Source organism: Tenebrio molitor, chromosome 8 (assembly GCF_963966145.1).
Source record: "Tenebrio molitor chromosome 8, icTenMoli1.1, whole genome shotgun sequence".
NCBI lineage: Eukaryota > Metazoa > Arthropoda > Insecta > Coleoptera > Tenebrionidae > Tenebrio > Tenebrio molitor.
The window spans coordinates 6791890-6811715 of NC_091053.1; the positions used below are offsets into that span (position 1 = coordinate 6791890).

At 33.0% G+C, this 19826-nt stretch overlaps 1 long non-coding RNA gene across 1 annotated transcript; it reads right to left on the reverse strand.

The window, feature by feature from the left end:
- Positions 1-675: 675 nt before the first annotated feature.
- Positions 676-3076, reverse strand: LOC138136395 (uncharacterized). Its single transcript, XR_011161276.1, has 2 exons — positions 2355-3076; positions 676-2297 (listed from the first exon to the last, which is right to left on the reverse strand). It is a non-coding gene; the product is annotated as an uncharacterized lncRNA (long non-coding RNA).
- Positions 3077-19826: the final 16750 nt, after the last annotated feature.

Here is a 19826-nt window from a genome sequence, read left to right on the forward strand (position 1 = left end):
TCAGCAAAAACACCTCTATTTCAACAAACCCCAAAAACATGCATTAAATCACGAAACCTAACCCGTTTTCAAGCCCATTCTCCTAACTCACATTTTTAAAAAACATCAAATTTTGGGCAAAAACAAAATCAAACCTTGTTGATTAATTACCTTGGTGATGAATTCATCTCTTTCGGGAAGGTTATATTTGCATAAATTTATATCGTTTTATGTTTACTTTAATCACGACTCTAGTTAACGGCAAGTTTAATAACGGTGTGGTGATACGGCCCAATGGACCTGCCAGAAAGAGATGAATTTGTCACCAAGGTAATTAGAGTCATGATTAAATTTAATAAGGGTGTCGTGAATCGTGATACGGCCCAGTGTTTTTAATAATGTGTGTATATCTCTCACCTTGATATTTATTAGGTGTATTTACATCATTTGCTACCTTCTTTTCTACTGTTTCATAATCCAATCGCTAGATAAAGAAGAGAATAGATTGGCCACTCTCTCAGATTCAACGGATAACAAGTTTCGGCGCCATCTATAGTTGCCGCAAAAAAGTTTTACGAAGAATCGGTAAAAAGTTGATTGGAGGCCTGTAATCGTGCTAAGGCGGCAAAATTGAATCCTGTACTATGCACTGCTTCCAAAAAAATTTTTAGGGTGATAATTCAAAACAAGGTCAAATAAAATGTTACAATATTTATTATAAAACATGTAAGAATACAAAAATTGATATACGAGCAAAGCGAATGCATAAAACAGGGCGTTTCTACATATACACATATATTGCGATCAAAAAATTTTGGACACTAATGTCATCGTGCTGTCATACATTTTAAAACGACCCTTATGTATTAATAACCTCAATTTTGATTGTGTCAGTTTTGAAAATGTGAATGTCAGATTTACCGAGAAAATATTAAAAAAATTATATTTTAAACCGGTGTCAAATTGACAACAATTTCATCTTTCATGTGACAGTTTCAATAAAGCATGGTTTAGAGTAATTTTTTTAAATGTGACAGAAGTTTGATGTCCAACATTTTATGATCGTGATAGTACGTACAAAGGCCGGCAAAAAAAAAAACTAGCCATCATTTAAATGTCAGTGTCAAAAAAGCATTAATTACACATTTGGATTTTGACGTAACACAAAAGTGATGTCTGGTTTTAATTGTATGTATTTCAATAAAAAAAAAAAACCGGACACGTTTCTTTTCATGTTTGTCAGTTTGAAAATAGCTTTTTAGAAATAGATTACAATATTTTGACGGTATGTCAGTATATAAATAAATAATTCAATGACAAAGTGTTTAAAAATTATTTGATAGGTACTGTCGAGTAGACAATTAATTGACAAATATTTAAAACCCAAATTACATTACGAAATACGAAATACATATGTCATTTCCCGTTTTTTCAAATTCACCTACATTTTGAATAATAATAATAATAAATACCTATTATACACATTTATACACAATTTTTAATAAATATACAGGAGAACGAAACAACAACAATTGACCATTTCTATCTCAACAATTAATGACACAGATTACTTCGGAAAAGGTATTTGAATTTACTTTTTTTGTTATATTTTTTCAGATTGTAGTGCAAGTATAATAAAAATAGCGTATAATACACGTTTTAAGGGTCTTTAAAGCACTTGCGACGTTAAAAGCACTCCGCTATGCGTCGCGTTTTAAAGGCTTCCTTATAAACAATATTGTACAATGAGGGACATGAAATCCTGGGCAGTCTGTTATTGTCATTTCAAAAAGTGTCAATGTAAATGCACCTTTACCGTCATTATGATTGAGATTTTCAAAAAAACTGTCAAATTAACTTAAGCTTGGTTATGAGTAGCTAAGGTATGGTTTAGAAATGTTGACAATGAATGACACATCTGCCCAGTTTTCCGTGTCCCCAATAGTAAAACAATACTCGTAAAAAAAATAAAATAAATACAAATTCCAATATTTTTTTAAAGATAATTGGATTCATCTCTTACTTTGAGTGGGAGTGGTAAACAAAGAAGTCCTCACCATCTTGGTCTGTGGTAAGTAAAGAGCGATCAAATTAATTTGTAATCGAGTCATCCATGGATTTGAATCCGTATGTCTTTTAGATTGATATGTCCAGATCTAACCTTTGTTTTTTGTTCAAGAAACGACATACGATTTCGGATTCATGGATAACTCGATTACAAATTAATTTGATCGCTGGATATGTCTTTTCTGGCTCTTCCACAGACCAGGATTCAGGAGAATGCCCAATGATGGTAGGAGGTAAAGCTCGAAGCGCATCTAAATTAAAATAAGTATCAATTAGGTATTTGAACTATAACATAAAAACAGACCTACCTTTTATTTTTTCAGGAGTAACATACATATTTATATTCTTCCTGAAGGTGACTGAAGCAGTCTTCTGTCTTGGAAGATTCCTTAACGCCTGAGAAACAAACATAATATAAATAATTAAATATAAATTTTGATTTTTCGTAAACATTGATTGATTATTATCAAAGTTTAAAAATTTAATTTTTACAGCCTACCTGCGATTTGGAATATTTTCACATCCGGGTACACAACACGGCTTCATTTCTTTACAAATTGTCCAAAAGTACTTAAAAATTGAACACAAAAACACAAAACCTACATGTATTTTTCCACTTTCCACTAAATTGCGTCATGCCTCGCAACACTTTTCTGGGAATTACTAGGAAAGTGAATGCGATTGGGGATTTATCCAGGATGACCAACCGTAGGAATTACTAAATTGTGTTGGTAGTAGCAAATTTTTTATTTTTTTTCTGATCTGAGCGCCATCTGTAGTTGCCGCAAAATATTAAACTTGATTCAAGGTCGTCTATTAGAGTGCCCTACCCCTGATCCAATCCAGTCCAATCCAATATCTCATGGGTTGTGAATCATATCTGCGTAAACGACGAACATCGGTTTCAAGTACGCGCTACAAACCGACCGGAAAACATCGTCATTCGTAGAACCTTTATTATATCTGAAGTGGCAAATCTGCAGCATTTTCATTTTTCACAGTTGGCTTGATCATTAACGAACCATTGTCTTGTATCGCGTGGCTAAAATTGTCGACGTTTTCAGTTTTCATTTACCAATTCTTGAGAAATTGAAAGACCTCTACCATCGGAGTAGGCGTTGAATGTGCCGCAAGCTTCATAATATGGGTGAGACTAGTATCGCCGATAGGTAGCGCTGCTGGTGGTAGTGGAAATCTGTCTACTATATAGTTTGTCTAACGTTGCGAGGCTGGCGGCACATTCAAAATTTGTGTGGGTTTTCAAGTCAACTGCGATGGGACAATCATTTATATAATGACCCTGTATTATGTTCCCACATCAATAACAGGATCATTTAGTTTTCTTTTCATGTTCAATGATTACCCTAAATTGTGTACCTTGTACCCCTCTATCCCCTACCCTCCGGAATAATTACAAAACTCAGATACGTGGTTAACTCCCATAAGCCTAAAATTCATTATTAAATATGCAGGAATCGAGAAAAAATGCTTTATGCTGGACTATTGAAATACAATTATTGTTTGTGATTATAACGCTTAATTATTAAACAAAGAATAATCGATGGTATATTAATCTCAATTGACGTAATTTTCCATGTTCTATTACCAGTGAAAGCGTAAGTGGCAATGAAGTCCCACAAGACGACTCTTCTTAACGACAGATATTCACATTTTAAATTTTCACTAACAAATCACACTTATGTGAGTTTAAAGACAGTGTACATTGATTTTTCGTACAACAAATATACGAAAATCGCCAACGTCTTTTGTTTGACTTTTCATTCAATATTGTTGTTAATTCAGCTTCACTTCATGTTTAACAACTTTACCTTCGATTTAATTGCAAAATACGGCTGCATAATGATGTTGATGCTTTATGTAAGTAACTAGAATACCTTAGAATTGAATATAAAAATTCACTAATCATTTGCTTAGGCTGTAGTGACAATGCTATTTGCAATAATTCTTGAACCGAAAACTTTTGAACTATCGAGTGAGTGTGAAAACAAGTTTTGGTCAGAAGACAGCGCCGGTGTCGAAGCACGCCAAAAAATTGCAATCAAATCGAAAAAATTTTTGATAATCAATTTTGTTTTTCTTGGTATTTGTCTAATTTTGTCTGTGGCCATGTGTCCTATATTCGGTGATCACAAAGAATGGATTCTTATTTCGATAATTTTTGAGAATCATTTTGGAACTTGGGGGAATATTCTTGATTGGATTTATTTATCGACCATGCCGTTTGTGCTATTTTCTTCGATTAGGCTCGGGGGGGCTCTGTTCTACACAACATTAGCGTTGCACGTGCAGATGCTTCTGATTAACGAACATATTTTGCAAATTTCTGAAAATTGTGAAAATTCAAGCGACCAAGCAATTTTTCACACTAGAATTTCTCAGAAATTGCGTTTTTGCATCGACCATCACGTTTGCATCAAAAGGTAGAAACAAAATTTAATACCTTCGCTTTTAACGACGTTTTTTCAGCATAATAAAGATGCTTCTTCGAATTGTTCGTCTGGCGATGGCAGTATTTGTGATCCTGGGTGCCCTCTGTACTATTTCAATGATGTTTTTCTTTCTGAACGTAAGTGTTTGTTAACATCTTGTTTGCAGAAGAATAAATTTTTTTAAGCGTGGTCCAAAGCAAGCTTCTTTATTGAGCATGTATTGTATTATAATTCCTAATCATTCCTTTTAGAGTAAAGAACACATGAGCACCATTTTGGAAGTTCGTGCGAGCCTAATGATCACTTTGAATTGTTTTATCGTTATTATTTTCTGTGTAGCGGGACAAGTGCTTCTGAATGAGGCAAGTAATTACCTACCATGCGATCGAAAAAAAAAAATAGAGTTGGCTGTGACCAAAAATTTCAGTTGGCAATCCGCGAGATTTCAATTAACAGATGTCAGTCTTAAAAGTTAGGTTAGTGATTTTGAGAACGTTGAAATCTTGATTTTCATAAAGGTGTGACCTGTCGCCCTGTCGGTTGTAAAAGAATTTCCTCACCTACTCCAATGAAACAATGAGATGAGCACCCACAGTACCGTTCTATGCATATATGTTCTGTGTTCTCTGGTGAGGACCACGTGCATCCCGACCCGATTGTTTACAGAGTGGTTATGTTTTTGGGGACTCTTTTCTATTGTCTCTTTCTTAAGTCAAAAAGACAAAAAGCTACGCCGTAAATGACTGCAATACGATCTAATTTTGGTAAATACACAGGCTTGTTCATATAGTATCATACAAACTTTAATCGGTGGTAGAGTCCAACCCCTAGACATTCTTACAAAAATGTCTAGGTTCTAAAGTTAAAATTGTTGAAGATGAAGCATGTTGAAGAGTGTACTATCACCTTTTAACAACTGCAGATAAATAAAAATATTTTACGTTGAAACCAACTGTCAGAAGTTGAAAGTTGTTGTCAAAATGAAACTAAAGCGAACTTTATAATACCAGATTTCTCTATAGCAACAATTGTTTGCTTCTATTATGACATTCATGACATTTGTTATACATTGGACGTAAAGTGGAATAATTTAGCGAAGAATGGCATTTACTGATAGTGGTAATTTTTACCAATTTTTGATGTATGACTCAAAATTTTATTGTCAAGAGCCTTTCGAGACTGGTTAAAATATTTATGAAACTATATGAATCATCCTGTATATAAAATTGATGAATGAAATCAACGAACAAATATTGCTTCCAGGATGAATATTATCTTTATTACTCAAACATTGTGCTAAAGGATCATACAGAAGGAGCTCCAATCGTATTCTTACAAGAACTACAGTAAATGTTCAAAATGTCTTTCTTCAGCTTCCAAACATAATGCTTCATGTTTTCAAATGATCTTCACAAAGTTGGGACATCAATTAAATTGCAGATAAAACAAAGTCGATCGTTACTTAGCGAGATTTTTAATATATTCGTATTCTGTAAATTGATTCAATCGCTTAGAATATACATTTTTCATTTTCAATAAGTCGCTATCAAGCTCGGTAAGAAAATAGTTTGCAAGCGACATCGCTAACGGATAGCTTCATAGCGACGAAGTTACAGAATGGACCTAATTATTGTAATAGCAAATTTTAATAGTCAATAACTAATAATGACAGTTCTCTATTGTAATGACATCTGATGACATTTGAATTAAATTTGTACGTGTTGCCAACTGAAGCGTATTAATCATGGCCCTCTCGATTTTTTTAATTTTCCATCGCACGGTAGTTATTTAAGATATACCTAAGTGTAAAAAGTTATCCTTTATTGCACGAACGGGTTTAAAATACGACCGAGGTACGCGGGAGTATTTTAAAGGATGTGAGTGCCACAAAGGAACTTTTTACTCGTATGTCTTACAACATTTTATCTACGATCGTGAAATCATCGCACCGGTTTCAACATAAATTTGTATAAAATAATAATTATTGATTCAATATTTTATGAATAACCAAAGTCGTTTGAGAACTACGTCGTTTAGCAACTTACTTCTAAACAATGTTTCCAAAAAATTGTATTGTTGTATTCTGACAGTTCTGTGCCATAAAAGCGTGTACTAAAAGTTTGATGACACGATTCTCTCAGTTCACTGAACGTCAACTTTGACGATTTTTAGTGCAAAAAGTACCTACTTTTTACACGATCGTAGGTACATAAAGTGATTTATATTTCAGACTACTCGAATTTTTGATATTCTATCCTCTTGTGCTTGGTACGAATGGAATGCAGAAAATAAAAAGCTTCTGTTGATTTTTTTGTCAAATACTTTAAAACCTGTAGGATTTACCTTCGCTGGTATCACTTTGGACTACAAATTTGGACTTTCTGTGAGTTGAAATTCAACAAGTTGAGATGACACAATTAAGTTTTCATCATATGTACTTGTAGCTACTTCGCACGGGATTAACTTATGCTCTTGTTCTTTATCAACTGGAATTCTAGACAAAAACGAGACAATCTTTGCGTATCGTAAGTAATTAACACTACGCAACTCGTCAAACTGGGGAAGATTTCATTTCTTCTACCATACAAAGTTATCTTAATTATACAGGATATCTATAAATGATTGTCGGGTCGAGCCAGCTTTGAAAAAAAAAAAAAAGTTTGTTACACAGTCTAGGACTGGTTTACAAATCTATGAGGGGCATGATGACCAACTCAGTAGACCGGGAACAATGGCTTAACGTGACTTCCGAATCACGAGACAGAATATAGCCTTTTTTTTTTAATTATTTTAAATTTCGCCCTGGGTCGGAATGGAACCCGCGACCTCGCGTCCCTGAGCCGAAACGGACTCCTTTAGGCTATATTCTGCCTTGTGGCGCCTTTTTGGAACATATGTCCAATTTTAATGTATTATTAACTGTCACATTAACTGTGACATTAATGGCGTTTAATTCGCGCTTTTTTCGTTCCTTATATTCGTTTTATCACCGTTAATAAACAGCAAAAATTTCATTCAATACAAATTGCAAATACATCCGGTTTTAGAGCTAAGCAGACTGGCAAAATTCAGAATTTGCTGAATATACCGGGTAAGCAACAATAACTCTTTCAGTTGGCAATAAAAAAAATACTAGAAATTTTCAAGACTGAATTGTACCTATTTCGGTTTGTTTTATTGACATTATGAACAGCAGGCATACATTTCAAATTTAAACGTCTTGGTTTTTGTAATCTTTTATTAATAAAATGGTTTTATCGTTGGAACATGACATAAAAGTCACCAGAATGTATTGCCAACACAAATAGTAATTGTTGCTTACACGGTATTTTACATCTTATAAAGCGGTGCATTCAAAATTTGACAATTTTTCATAGCAAGCTGGACCAGACAATCATTTACAGATACCCTGTATTAAAATAAACTTATCGATTAAATGTAATCCACAATGGTACCTGTTCATCCAATTTGCTCCTTTTCTTTTTAAATTATTTCATCTTCACTGTTTTCAGTGAAACACATTTATAATTATAACGATCAATATTTTTTATAAATATTACATTAATTTTAAATAGATTCACTAATACAAAAGTAGAACAACTACACAAGCACAAGCCATTTTTTTGTGCTACCATTGTTGACAGTTTACGTTGAGGATTACCGTGCGGCAATGGAAAAGAGAAAACTCTAGTGCTGCAAAAGACAAACGAGAAATCTAATGCTAGAAAAAATTAATTGTGGCAAATCAATTGTTACTGAAAGACAATTATGTCTCTAATGTTATAAAAGAAAAGGTTTTGTGTAAATATTCGAACACTGTTTAAGTAATAGTTATTATTTTAATAATTAAAAAATATTTTTTGTTACAAAAGGCAGCCCAAAAAATATTGTATGGTGAAAACTCCATTGTTTTACTCACTCACATACAAATGCTCCACTGCGTCTCGCGCCCGTTATTCGTAAAGCTATGGATCCTTTTCAACACTTGTAACATAAATATTACATACATTTCATTGAAGAACTTTAAAAATAGGCCGCTTGATTTTCCGCTTTTTCAATATTATTGTAAAATCACCTAAAATAGTTATAAAAAGTTACATGAAAAAATTTTATTCTGCACAAATTCACTTTTGAACAAATGTCCTCTAACTTGTACTTAACACGAATTATCGATAATTTACATCAAATAAAGCAGAATTATGTAATAGGTACAATGCGTTTTTAATTTTCCAAAATTGTTTCTATTAAAGCTAAATGCAACAGTTCAAGAGAGCGTGGCCAATTACATTGTTTCTAAATTTTCCACAAAATAACTTCAATGTGATCACTGTAAAGCTCGAATTATATGCAGTGAAAGATGAAGAAAATATGCGCATATATATGCACACTTTTTAGCTAAAAATGCACTGAAATATGCACAAATATGCACAAAATATACTATAATATGCTTTATCACTTTAACAAAAAAAGGCAAATTTCGCAGAATTAATCTATTTATTCAAAATTTATTAATATAAAAAACAAAACTGAAAATATATATTTTAAATTATACAATAGCCAATACAAGAAGATGGGGCTGTGGAAAAACGAGTGGTGGGATAAAGAATGCAGGGAAGGGAAGCAAGCAGCAAGAAAGAAACTCAGAAATTGGAAAAAAGAAAAAGCAACGAAGGAAGAGTACAAGAGAGCACGCAAGAGGTACAAATTAGTATGCAAAGAGAAGAAGGAAAAGAAACGGACGGAAGAAGAAATGAAGATGAAAGGTATAAAGACGGAAGAAGAGGTGTGGAGATACATAAATAGGGAAAGAAAGAAAAAAGGAGAAATAGTGAGTGATAGAATTACTATGGAGGAATGGAGAAAGTACTTCAGTGAGTTGTTGGGGGGTGAGGAAAACAGACAAGAAAAGGAAAAGAGACAACACAGAGTGGGAGAAATAGAAGAGATAACAAGAGAAGAATTAGAGCAACAACTAAGAAAACTGAAAAGGAAAAAGGCACCGGGGAGGGACGGTATACAGAACGAATCGTGGATGTATGGAACTGAAAGGGAAGTTGATTGGTTGTTAGAGATAATGAATGGAGTGTGGAAGGGAGAGGGCTTCCCCCAGGAGTGGAAGGAGGGGATAATATGCCCCATATATAAGAAAGGAGAAAAGGATACAGCCAGCAATTACAGGGGGATCACGCTCCTTAATACGGCATATAAGGTATACGCGATGATTGTGGAAGAAAGACTGATGAAGGAAATGAATGAGCGGGGTGCGTTACCAGACGGGCAGGCGGGATTTAGGAAAGGTAGAGGGACTATGGACAACGTATATATCTTGAATCATATAATAGGAAATGAGATAAAAAAGAGGGGTAGCAAGATATATGCATTTTTTGTAGACCTGAAGGCGGCTTTTGATAATGTGGAAAGAGACTTACTGTGGGAATACTTGAGAAAGAAAGGGATAAATGAGCATCTGGTAACAAAAATAGAAGAGATATATGAAGAGACGATAAGTAGAGTGAGAGTGGATGGAAGAGTGAGTGAATGTTTCAAGACGTATAAGGGAGTAAGACAAGGTTGTCCACTAAGCCCCAGCCTGTTTGCAGCGTTTATAGGAGATATAGAGGAGATGTTCAGGAAGGGGCAGGCAGGGGGGGTCGTGGTGGGCAAAGAAAAAGTGTGGTCTTTGGCATACGCGGATGATTTGGTGGTGCTAGCGAGAGAGGAGAAAGGTATGAAAGAAATGTTGGGAAATATGGAGAAATATATGAGGAGGAAAAAGTTGACGGTGAATGTAGAGAAATCCAAGATGATGGTGTTTAGAAAGGGGGGTGGTAGGAGAAAAATAAATGAGTGGAGATGGGAAAAGGATAAAATTGAAGAAGTGAAAGAATTTAAGTATTTAGGTTATGTGATGAATGAAAGAAACACAGCAGCAGCACATGTGAGAGAGTTAGTGAAAAAAGCGAATAAGATAATAGGAGCGGTATGGGGGATAGGAGAGAGAAAATTTGGACATGACTTTAGAAGGAGAATAATGATGTTTGATAGTCTGGTGAAAAGCGTGATGATGTATGGAGCGGAAATATGGGGATGGAGAGAGCAAGAAGGGTTGGAAGGGGTGCAAGGAAAATATTTGAAATGGGTGCTAGGAGTAGATAGAGAGACACCGGGCTATATAGTGATGGAGGAAACAAAAAGGGATGGAATAAGAATAGAAGCAGGAAAGAGAGCAATAAGATTTGAGGAGAGGTTGATAGAGAGAGGAGAGTGTAGAATTTTGCAAGAGTGTCTGAAAGAAAAAAGGAAAGAAATAGGAAAAGGGGTATGGAAAGAGAGGGAGGCATATTTCGAAAGAAATGGTTATGCAGGAGCGGAGATAGAAAGAATGCGAGAGGGAGGCAGAGCAATGACATATGAATTGGTGCAGAGAGACAGAGATGTGCAAGTGCAGGAAAGAAGAACGAGAATTAGGGAATCTAGGTACAATGGGAAGTATGAAAAAATAATAACGGAAGAACTACCAAAGTACCTAGGAAGAGAAAGTAGAAAGGAGAGAGTGATAATAGCAAGATTTAGGTGTGGAAATGAGGAGAGAGAGAATAAATATTGGAATGAGGATAGGATTAGAGTGTGCAGGATGTGTGGAGAAAAAAAGGAGACGATAGAACATATGTTGAATGAATGCGTAGAATTGAGAGAGAGAGAGGAAAGTAGAGAAGAAATGTTGAATGAGGACGGAAGAGGGATCGAATGGATGAAGAAGGTTGAGTGGAGAAGAGGGACAATATGTGGGGAGGGATAATTGTATTTGGAAAGCTGCTAATTTGTTATTGTTTTGAATTATTTAGTTAGTTAGTTTTAGTTATTATATTATATTTTATTGTATTTTATTGAGTTAGTGGGAAATGTCGAAAATCGGATAATTTATAAACCTGTATAGGTATTAAATATACATACAACTAACAATAGCCAATACAACTTTATAGGAATTATATCGGGTGTTTTTTTTTTAAATTTCACCTCATAGTAGGCGTTGAAGTGTCGATTGTGAACGCACTGTACAGCTTACGGATCACGGATTATCTGTTTATAGTATATTAAGTATAAAGAACGGTAATGACAATGTATGGATCGAAGACAATTGTTTGGAGGAGGAGCTTGCGACGACTCCAATATTGTCTGAGATCCGTACATTGTGATTAACGTTCGTCATGCTTATGAGATTTTTTGCGCGATTGAATATTTATTACAAAACATCCCTAACTAGAATGCAATGCGATACGACGCCCTTCACATCGTGTTGCCACAATGTCGATTTTTGTATCGCGTTTCTAAGGCAATCTGCAAACAACTACCGCCATTGCAGTTTTTGTGCGCAAATAACGCCAGTTGTGTTGAAAAACAAGCAGTAAAATGAGTGATACCTATTAGTGATTCCGAAAACGAAGTGGATATTGTAGAAGAAACTTTAAATGTGGGGTGCGTCACAAATAAAGAATTTTTGAAACTAACGACCTCAACGTGTAATTAAGAAGACAAGGAAAATTTGTGGTATGAAAATTTTGATAAAACTAATGTCGCGGCAAGTTCGCTAATATTATTTCATTGCAGCGGCAAGGAATGCCGACCACAAGAGCCGTGTGAGTTTCCAGAAAGTGCTAACATCTTGTCTTCAACTTCTGTCTACATAAATCAAGAATTTTCTAAACCAGCGAACTCAATATGTAATCAAGAAGACAAGGAAAATCCGGAGTATGCACATTTTGACAATTCTAATGTCACGGCAAGTCTGTTACTAAAATTGTTTCGTTGCAGTGGCAAGGTAGGCCGACTACAAGAGCCGTGTGAGTTTCCAGAAAGTGCTAACATCTTGTCTTCAACTTCCGTCTACATAAATGAAGAATTTTCGAAACCAACCATCTCAGTTTGTAATCAAGAAGACAAGGAAAATGCGGGGTATGAAAATTTTGACAATGCCAATGTCGCGGCAAGTTTGCTAATGCTATTTCGTTGCAGCAGCAAGGAAAGCTGACTACAAGAGCCGTGTGAGTTTCCAGAAAGTGCTAACATCTTGTCTTCAACTTCCGTCTACATAAATGAAGAATTTTCGAAACCAACCATCTCAGTTTGTAATCAAGAAGACAAGGAAAATGCGGGGTATGAAAATTTTGACAATGCCAATGTCGCGACAAGTTTGCTAATGCTATTTCATTGCAGCGCCAAGGAAAGCCGACTACAAGAGCTTTATGAGTTTCCAGAAAGTGCCCCCACATCTTGTCTTCAACTTCCGTCTACATAAAAATTATTATAATAATCGATTAATTTTGAATAAACTTTACTTACCGTTCTAGAACACCAAAAATTACTTACCATCGAGTTTATCGTTAGCAACGAGTAAACAGAGCTTACCATCTTGGAAACAGACGTGGTAAACAACCAAATAGAGTACAATCGCGCAAAAAATCTTATAGTTGGTTGCAAAAAAAAAAAACGGGAAACGAAAATTTTTCTAATGTAAATTTGGAGTTGACCATTTGTCAATTAATTGTCTACTTGACAATGACAATGCCTATCAAAAATGTCATTGAATTTTGACCATAATTCTAACCTATCTATCGTAAGGTTTCACACCAGGAAAAAATTGTAAAAATGTGTCAATTTTATTCTGGCAATTTCCATTTTTTTTTGCAACCAACTGTACGTTTTATACGGGTGGTGCATTAACAATCGACTCTTCAACGCCTACTGCGAGGTGAAATTTAAAAAAACACCCGATATTAAAAAATGAATGTTTTAATTGGAAGTAAATTAAACAAAATAACTTCAAATCCTTATCGTTGAATATACAGTATGTCCCCGGATTGAGTTTACAAAAGGGAAAAAAAATGTATTTTTGATTTTACGCTAAAACTTCAGAGCAATAACATTTTTTGCTTCATCTGAAACCCCCATTTCTGTTATTAAAAAGTCTTTTTCAACACAGAGGAAGACTTAACATTAAAATCAAAGAAAATGCAGAAAAAATATTTTCCTTTTTTTTGAAAAAATCAAATGATAATTGAATATAAAACTATTCTATTAACTATGCGGCGTTTTCTGTACATAACTCAATCCTGTATCGAAGTTTAAGCTTATGAACACCCATGCCTGATACATATCTGTTGCGAAATTTTTCATTAAATTTTGTAATTATGTGACAAAAACCGGTCCAACATTGGATTAAATAAATTCTTTGTTCTAAAGACAACATTTGGAAACAGTAATAAGTTGTTTGTCAAAAAACCAGGCCAATTGAAATAAAATTTATAACATAAAAATTAATTCCAAGTCCAAATTTTAACAAAAAATGTTAATTTAAGAATACAGTGTATCAATACTGAGATTTTAATAACGGAAATGGGGGTTTCAGATGAAGCAAAAAATGTTATTCCTCTGAAGTTTTTACGTAAAATCAAAAATAATTTTTTTTTCCTCTTGTAAACTCAATCCGGGGACATACTGTAGAATAAGTATTACTTAGTAGCAAAGTAACATTTTTTTTTCGCAAATTAATTAATACAGGGTCTATCTGAAATACGTGTGTTAATTTTAACCATTGGAAGAACTCGCCAATTCATGAAACTTTTCTCTATAATATTTTTACGAAAAAGCTTTACAAATTGATTTAAATTTGGGAATAAATTAGCCATCAAAGTGTATACTCGTCTATGGGTAAGGGCGAAAATTTTCTGTTGTGGTAGAAATGGAACCTTGTTAAAAAGTTACATTGTTATGGAAAAAATTATATAATTAAAATTTCAATTCTCATCTTTGAATACTTTTGCGAATTTTGCAAAATGTTATAGAGACAAGTTTTATAAATTGGCGAGTTCTTTCACTGGTTAAAAGTAACACACATATTTCAGATACACCTGTATGTATTCACACTCAAATACTCAAGTGCTTGCTGCAAGGTCTTGCAAAACACTTTCCCTGAACTTTCTTCAAATAATAATTCCGGATATTGTTACATCCAAGCAAAAATTGATTCAGATATTTTCGGCATATTGTTTTTAAAAGCACTTTTCGTTACGACTAGGACTAGCAGACCGTTTGTGATTGAATGTTGCAAAATGCAAATTCACGTAAGTATAGCGATTAAAATTCTTCGAAAGAAAGGGTCGGCATTGTTAGCAGGAAGTTTTAGGAACAGCAGATCTGTTCATTCCATTGTTAAATTTATGGTCTTATTTCTCTGGAATTACGCTTTACCAAGAAGTCCTATGTTTTTAAAGCAAGCGGATATTTTCTCATGTCCCTCTATCTGCACCATGGAGACTTGCAAGGGTTCAATAAATGAACAAAAAAAAAATCTAGAAAATTGCAGAAATATGCACTAATATGCATTTTTCGTCAAAATATGCTCAAGGTGCTTCAAATATTCAAAATATGCATTTTTGAAATAACGTAATTTCATTCAAAATTTGTTAATATGCCCAGAAAATCCAAAATTTTGTCCATACGATACGCCATAGAAACAAATATGCAATTTGCATAGAATTCGAGCTTTAACTATTAGTTTTCGACAAGATACATATACAACTATCCCACCTCCACCCGGCGGCACGGCAATTTTGCCGGAGTACATACACTATTACGGATATTACTATCAAGTAATAGTGCAGTGCTTATCAACATAATTACCGGCGTCTTGCCTCCGCATTTTGACTTTGTTGTGTATTATGTTCTGTGTCAATGTTAAGGAACTTCCTCACGATGTGACATGAGTATAATAATATACCTTTTTGAATTTCAACTACCAATGTGTTATCTAAATCCAGAATTTTTAAATTTTTAAAAAGAGATTGCGGTACTATTCCCGTTGCTGAAATTACAAGTGGTAAAATCGAAATTTTTTCTAAACACCAAAGATTTCTCATAGCAACGGACAGCTCTAAATATTTATTAATTTTTGTGTTATATGTCTGTGTTATATTATGTGAATTTGGAACAGCTATATCTAAAAGATGTGCTTGCTTTTGTTGTTTATTTAAAATTATAATGTCTGGTCTGTTATGCTTAATATGAATGTCAGTTAAAATTGTTCTATCAAAATATAACTTGTAACTGTCATTTTCCAAACAACTTTCTGGTGTATAACTATAATGTGGTTGTGTATTCTTTAATAAATTGAATTTAACAGCTAAATTCATGTGTATAATTTTAGCGAATATATCGTGTCGTTTTTTATATTCGCTTTGAGCCAAAACGGTGCAAGAAGAAATAATGTGTTCAATTGTTTCCCCTTCAGTTCCGCAAATCCTACATTTATCAATTATCGATTGTAAACCGCATATGTGTTTTTTATAATTTCTTGTATTTATAACACGATCTTGTATTGCAAATATAAAACCCTCCGTCTCAGGGTGAATATTTGATTTCTTAAGCCATGCATGAGATGCCTGAATATTAACTTCTGGTTGTTCCAGTTCTTTAAAGTATCTCCCATGTAAAGACTTCTGTTTTATATTTGCTATTGTGTCAGGTATATTTGGCTTAACAATGTCTGAAATTATATTATCACTTAAATTTAAAGGTGTGTAGCCTTTATCGGCTGAAACCAAAGCATTGAAAAAGGTGTTATCACGAGCTCTATTGAGGAAATAATTTTTTAGTGAAGCAATTTGATTTTTTAGCAGTATTTCTAGATTTGAAAAACCCCTACCACCGTTTTCGCGTGGTAAATTAAATCTTTCAATAGCAGATTTAGGATGGTGTTTACTAAATTTGGTAAAAAGAACTCTAGTTTTAATGTTTATGTTCTGTAAATTAGTTTTGGACCATTTTATAACACCGAAAGAATAGGTCAGTAATGGAACAGCATATGTATTAACTGCTTTAATTAAATTATTACCGTTTAATTTTGATTTTAAAATAGATTTAATTCTTAAATAAAATTGCTTTTCTAAATTTTCTTTTATAATTGAGTGTTGAATATGATTTGATTGATTAATACCTAAATATTTATAAAATTCTCCTTTATTTAAATTTTTAATGATTTCTCCTTCTTGAGTTATATATTCTAAATGTTCGTAATGACCGCGACATATTGATTGCATTTTACACTTATCAATACCAAAACTCATCCCAATATCATTTGAGAAATTTTCAGTTATTGTTAGTAAAGATAAAATGTGATTCTTTTTTGATGCATAAAGTTTTATGTCATCCATGTAGAGAAGGTGATTTAATTTGGATAGTGTGGTATTATTAAGTCTAATATTGAAACCATATCCAGTGCTATTTAATAGATTTGTCAAAGGATTAATGGCTAGACAAAACCATAAAGGACTTAAAGAATCTCCTTGATAAATCCCCCGTTTAATTTGAATAGGCTCGGATTTTAATTTAGTATTGTTTATTGATAAATTTAAAGTAGTTCTCCAAAATGTCATAACATGAGATAAAAAGTTAATCAAATCCAAATTAATTTTATAAATTTTAAGAATTTTAATTAACCATGAATGTGGTACTGAATCATAGGCTTTTTTGTAGTCTATGAATGCGGTATAAATATTTCTATTATTTTTTCTAGCTTGTTCCATTATTACCGTATCTATTATGAGTTGTTCTTTACAACCAAAACACTCTTTAACACAACCTTTTTGTTCTTCATTAAGTATATTTAATTTTTGACAATGGTCGTAAATTATTACTTTAATGCAAGATGTCATAATTTTATAAATTGTAGGCAGACATGTGATTGGCCTATATTTTGATGGATTTTTAGTATCGGAATCTTTTGGTTTCAGATATGTTATACCATGGGCCAAAAACTCTGGAAATGTGTTAGGTTCCCTAATAAATCCGTTAAAGTGATCAAGTAAGCATTTATGAATACAAGTAAATTTTTTTAACCAAAAGTTATGAATTTGGTCACCTCCAGGGGATTTCCAATTATGTGAACTATTAATATTTTTAACTAAAATTTCAAGGCTAATTTGAATATGATGTCGATTATTACTATCTGGTATATCATTTTCTAAATGAGGAATCCATTCTGCCTGATTATTAAATTGAACTTCATTTGACCATATGTTTGACCAGAATTCTTTAATTTCGTTTATATTTGGTGTACCATTATTAGTTTGAGTTTTATTATCTGTTAAATTTTTGTAAAACAACTTCTCATTATTTCTAAATAGTTTGTTTTCAAATTTCCGTTGTTTATTATTTTTATATCTTTTGAGTCGTTTAGAATAAATATGTAACTTCTGTAATAAAGTGTCTTTGATTTCTATTAATGTTTTATTATATTCATTATATTTTAAACAATGTATTCGGTTGTTATTTAAAATGGATTGAATACAATTATTTAGATGATTAGAATTTATACCCTTTAAATATTGAGTTATTCTACCTAAATCTCGTCTGATATTATTAATACGTTTATTTAGTCTTTGTTCCCATTTTGGTAATTCTTTCGTTTTTATGTTATTTGTCTGGCCAATTTCTTTTGATCCATTTAATCTGATAATTGTTAAAGCTCCACTATATATAATACTGTGTAATTTTTTAAAACTTGTGGTGTTATTTACAAATTTAGGTAAAATGAATTGATTTAAAATTTCAATCATTTCAAAGAATTTTTTGGAGCTTTGTTGTTTAGGTAATAGTGGTCTATTAAATGGTTCTATATGTTCAAATTCGTTCAGAGTTCTATTAAATTCATCTTCAATTTGTTCTTTAAAATTTTGATGGTAGTAAAAATTTTTATTAATAACATGTATATCATTATAACTCAAGTCTAAATTATGTATGTCTGTTTGTATGGTGTTTGGTGAATCGATAATTGGACAGAAAGAGTCATTATGATTAGATAAACTTTGTAAATTTTGCGGTTCAACAGAATTTTGGAGTAAATTATTAGAAACTTCATTATTGTCAGAATAATTAATTGACAATTCTAACTTTACATCATTTTTGATCTTTTCTAAAATTGCCGAAGGGATATAGTTTTTCTTCATAATGGCTCTCCTCTGGTCAGCTAAATTTTGAATAGTAACAGGAAACTGGGGGTACTTACTTTGGAACGCTTTAAATAAATCAAGCCTGTAAGTACTCACAACATCCTGTAGTTTCGTGATCCGAAAATATTCCCGTATAATGAAAATATTCATTTCCATAGTCCATTTTTTGCGTTTTCTAACTTCTGTAGCACCATTGGATTGCAGTGAAGCACTTGCAACAACATTTGGCGCGTTTTTATTAGAGAGCGAATTTATTGACATTTAGACAGTTGTCACGGCACTCTATTATTATATCATATTATACTTGTTGTTTTTATTATAGCAATATGGAGTGTCACGAGGCTAAAAATACCAAAAAAAAAGACCGAAAAAGTTAGTAAAAAAAGATAGTTCGTCTTATTTGCGCTAATTTGCGCCGAAGAAAAACAGCTAATGCTAAAAAAAGAAAGTTCTCGAAATGAAGATTTTAGCGATGGCTTTTTTGAAAAACAAATTAGAAAAAAATTAATGTGTTTTGTGCTTGCCCAATTTAAATATTATTTATACACAAGTTTAGTGACGATTTAAGCTAATTTTCATAATCATAGCTTCCAAGTATTTTCATCATAAAACCAAACTTGTAATTTGTCACCTTGGTGATTTTTACCCAGGTACGCGTCCGGTCCAAACACAACACAAAGATAATAGTTTTCATGGGAAAAGAAACATTGCAAAATTTACTCGTTCGACAATCTGGGGAGTCCAGTTAAAATCAGGGGATAACTGAATTAATGAATTTCAAATTGAGAGAACCACCAAATCAATGTTCATTAGATTAATTTACCTTTTTCAGCATTCCCAAATTTGTGGCATATTTGTAATTAAAGGGCGAGAATTGCAAATTAGAAACAGAGTACTTTATCGTAGTAAATAACTAGAATCGTTTGCATTAGTAGTTAGAAAAGTAACAAAGCAAAGTAGAAAGGGAGTCGGTAGAAAACACAGACAAGGTAACGGTAAAGCCAGGTAGTCGTAGAAATCAGAGGTGTGAGTGAGAGAGAGAGAGAGAGAGAATGAAGATTACTAATTATGTAATTAGAAATGTTTTGTGGAATCAAACCAATGTAGAACAATTTAGTTGCATGACATGGCACTTGCGTAACAGCGTTTCAAGCCCAATTTAGGTTTCAAAATAATGTTAATTTGTTTCAATTTTAATTCTGTTTGTTTCTTGATGCTGATGTTCATGATTCTATAGTCAGTAATTTAGTGTGCTTTTTCAGAGTGGAAATTCAACAACAAATTATGTAGGTACATTGGGTCTGGTCCTAACAAAAGTCTAAAT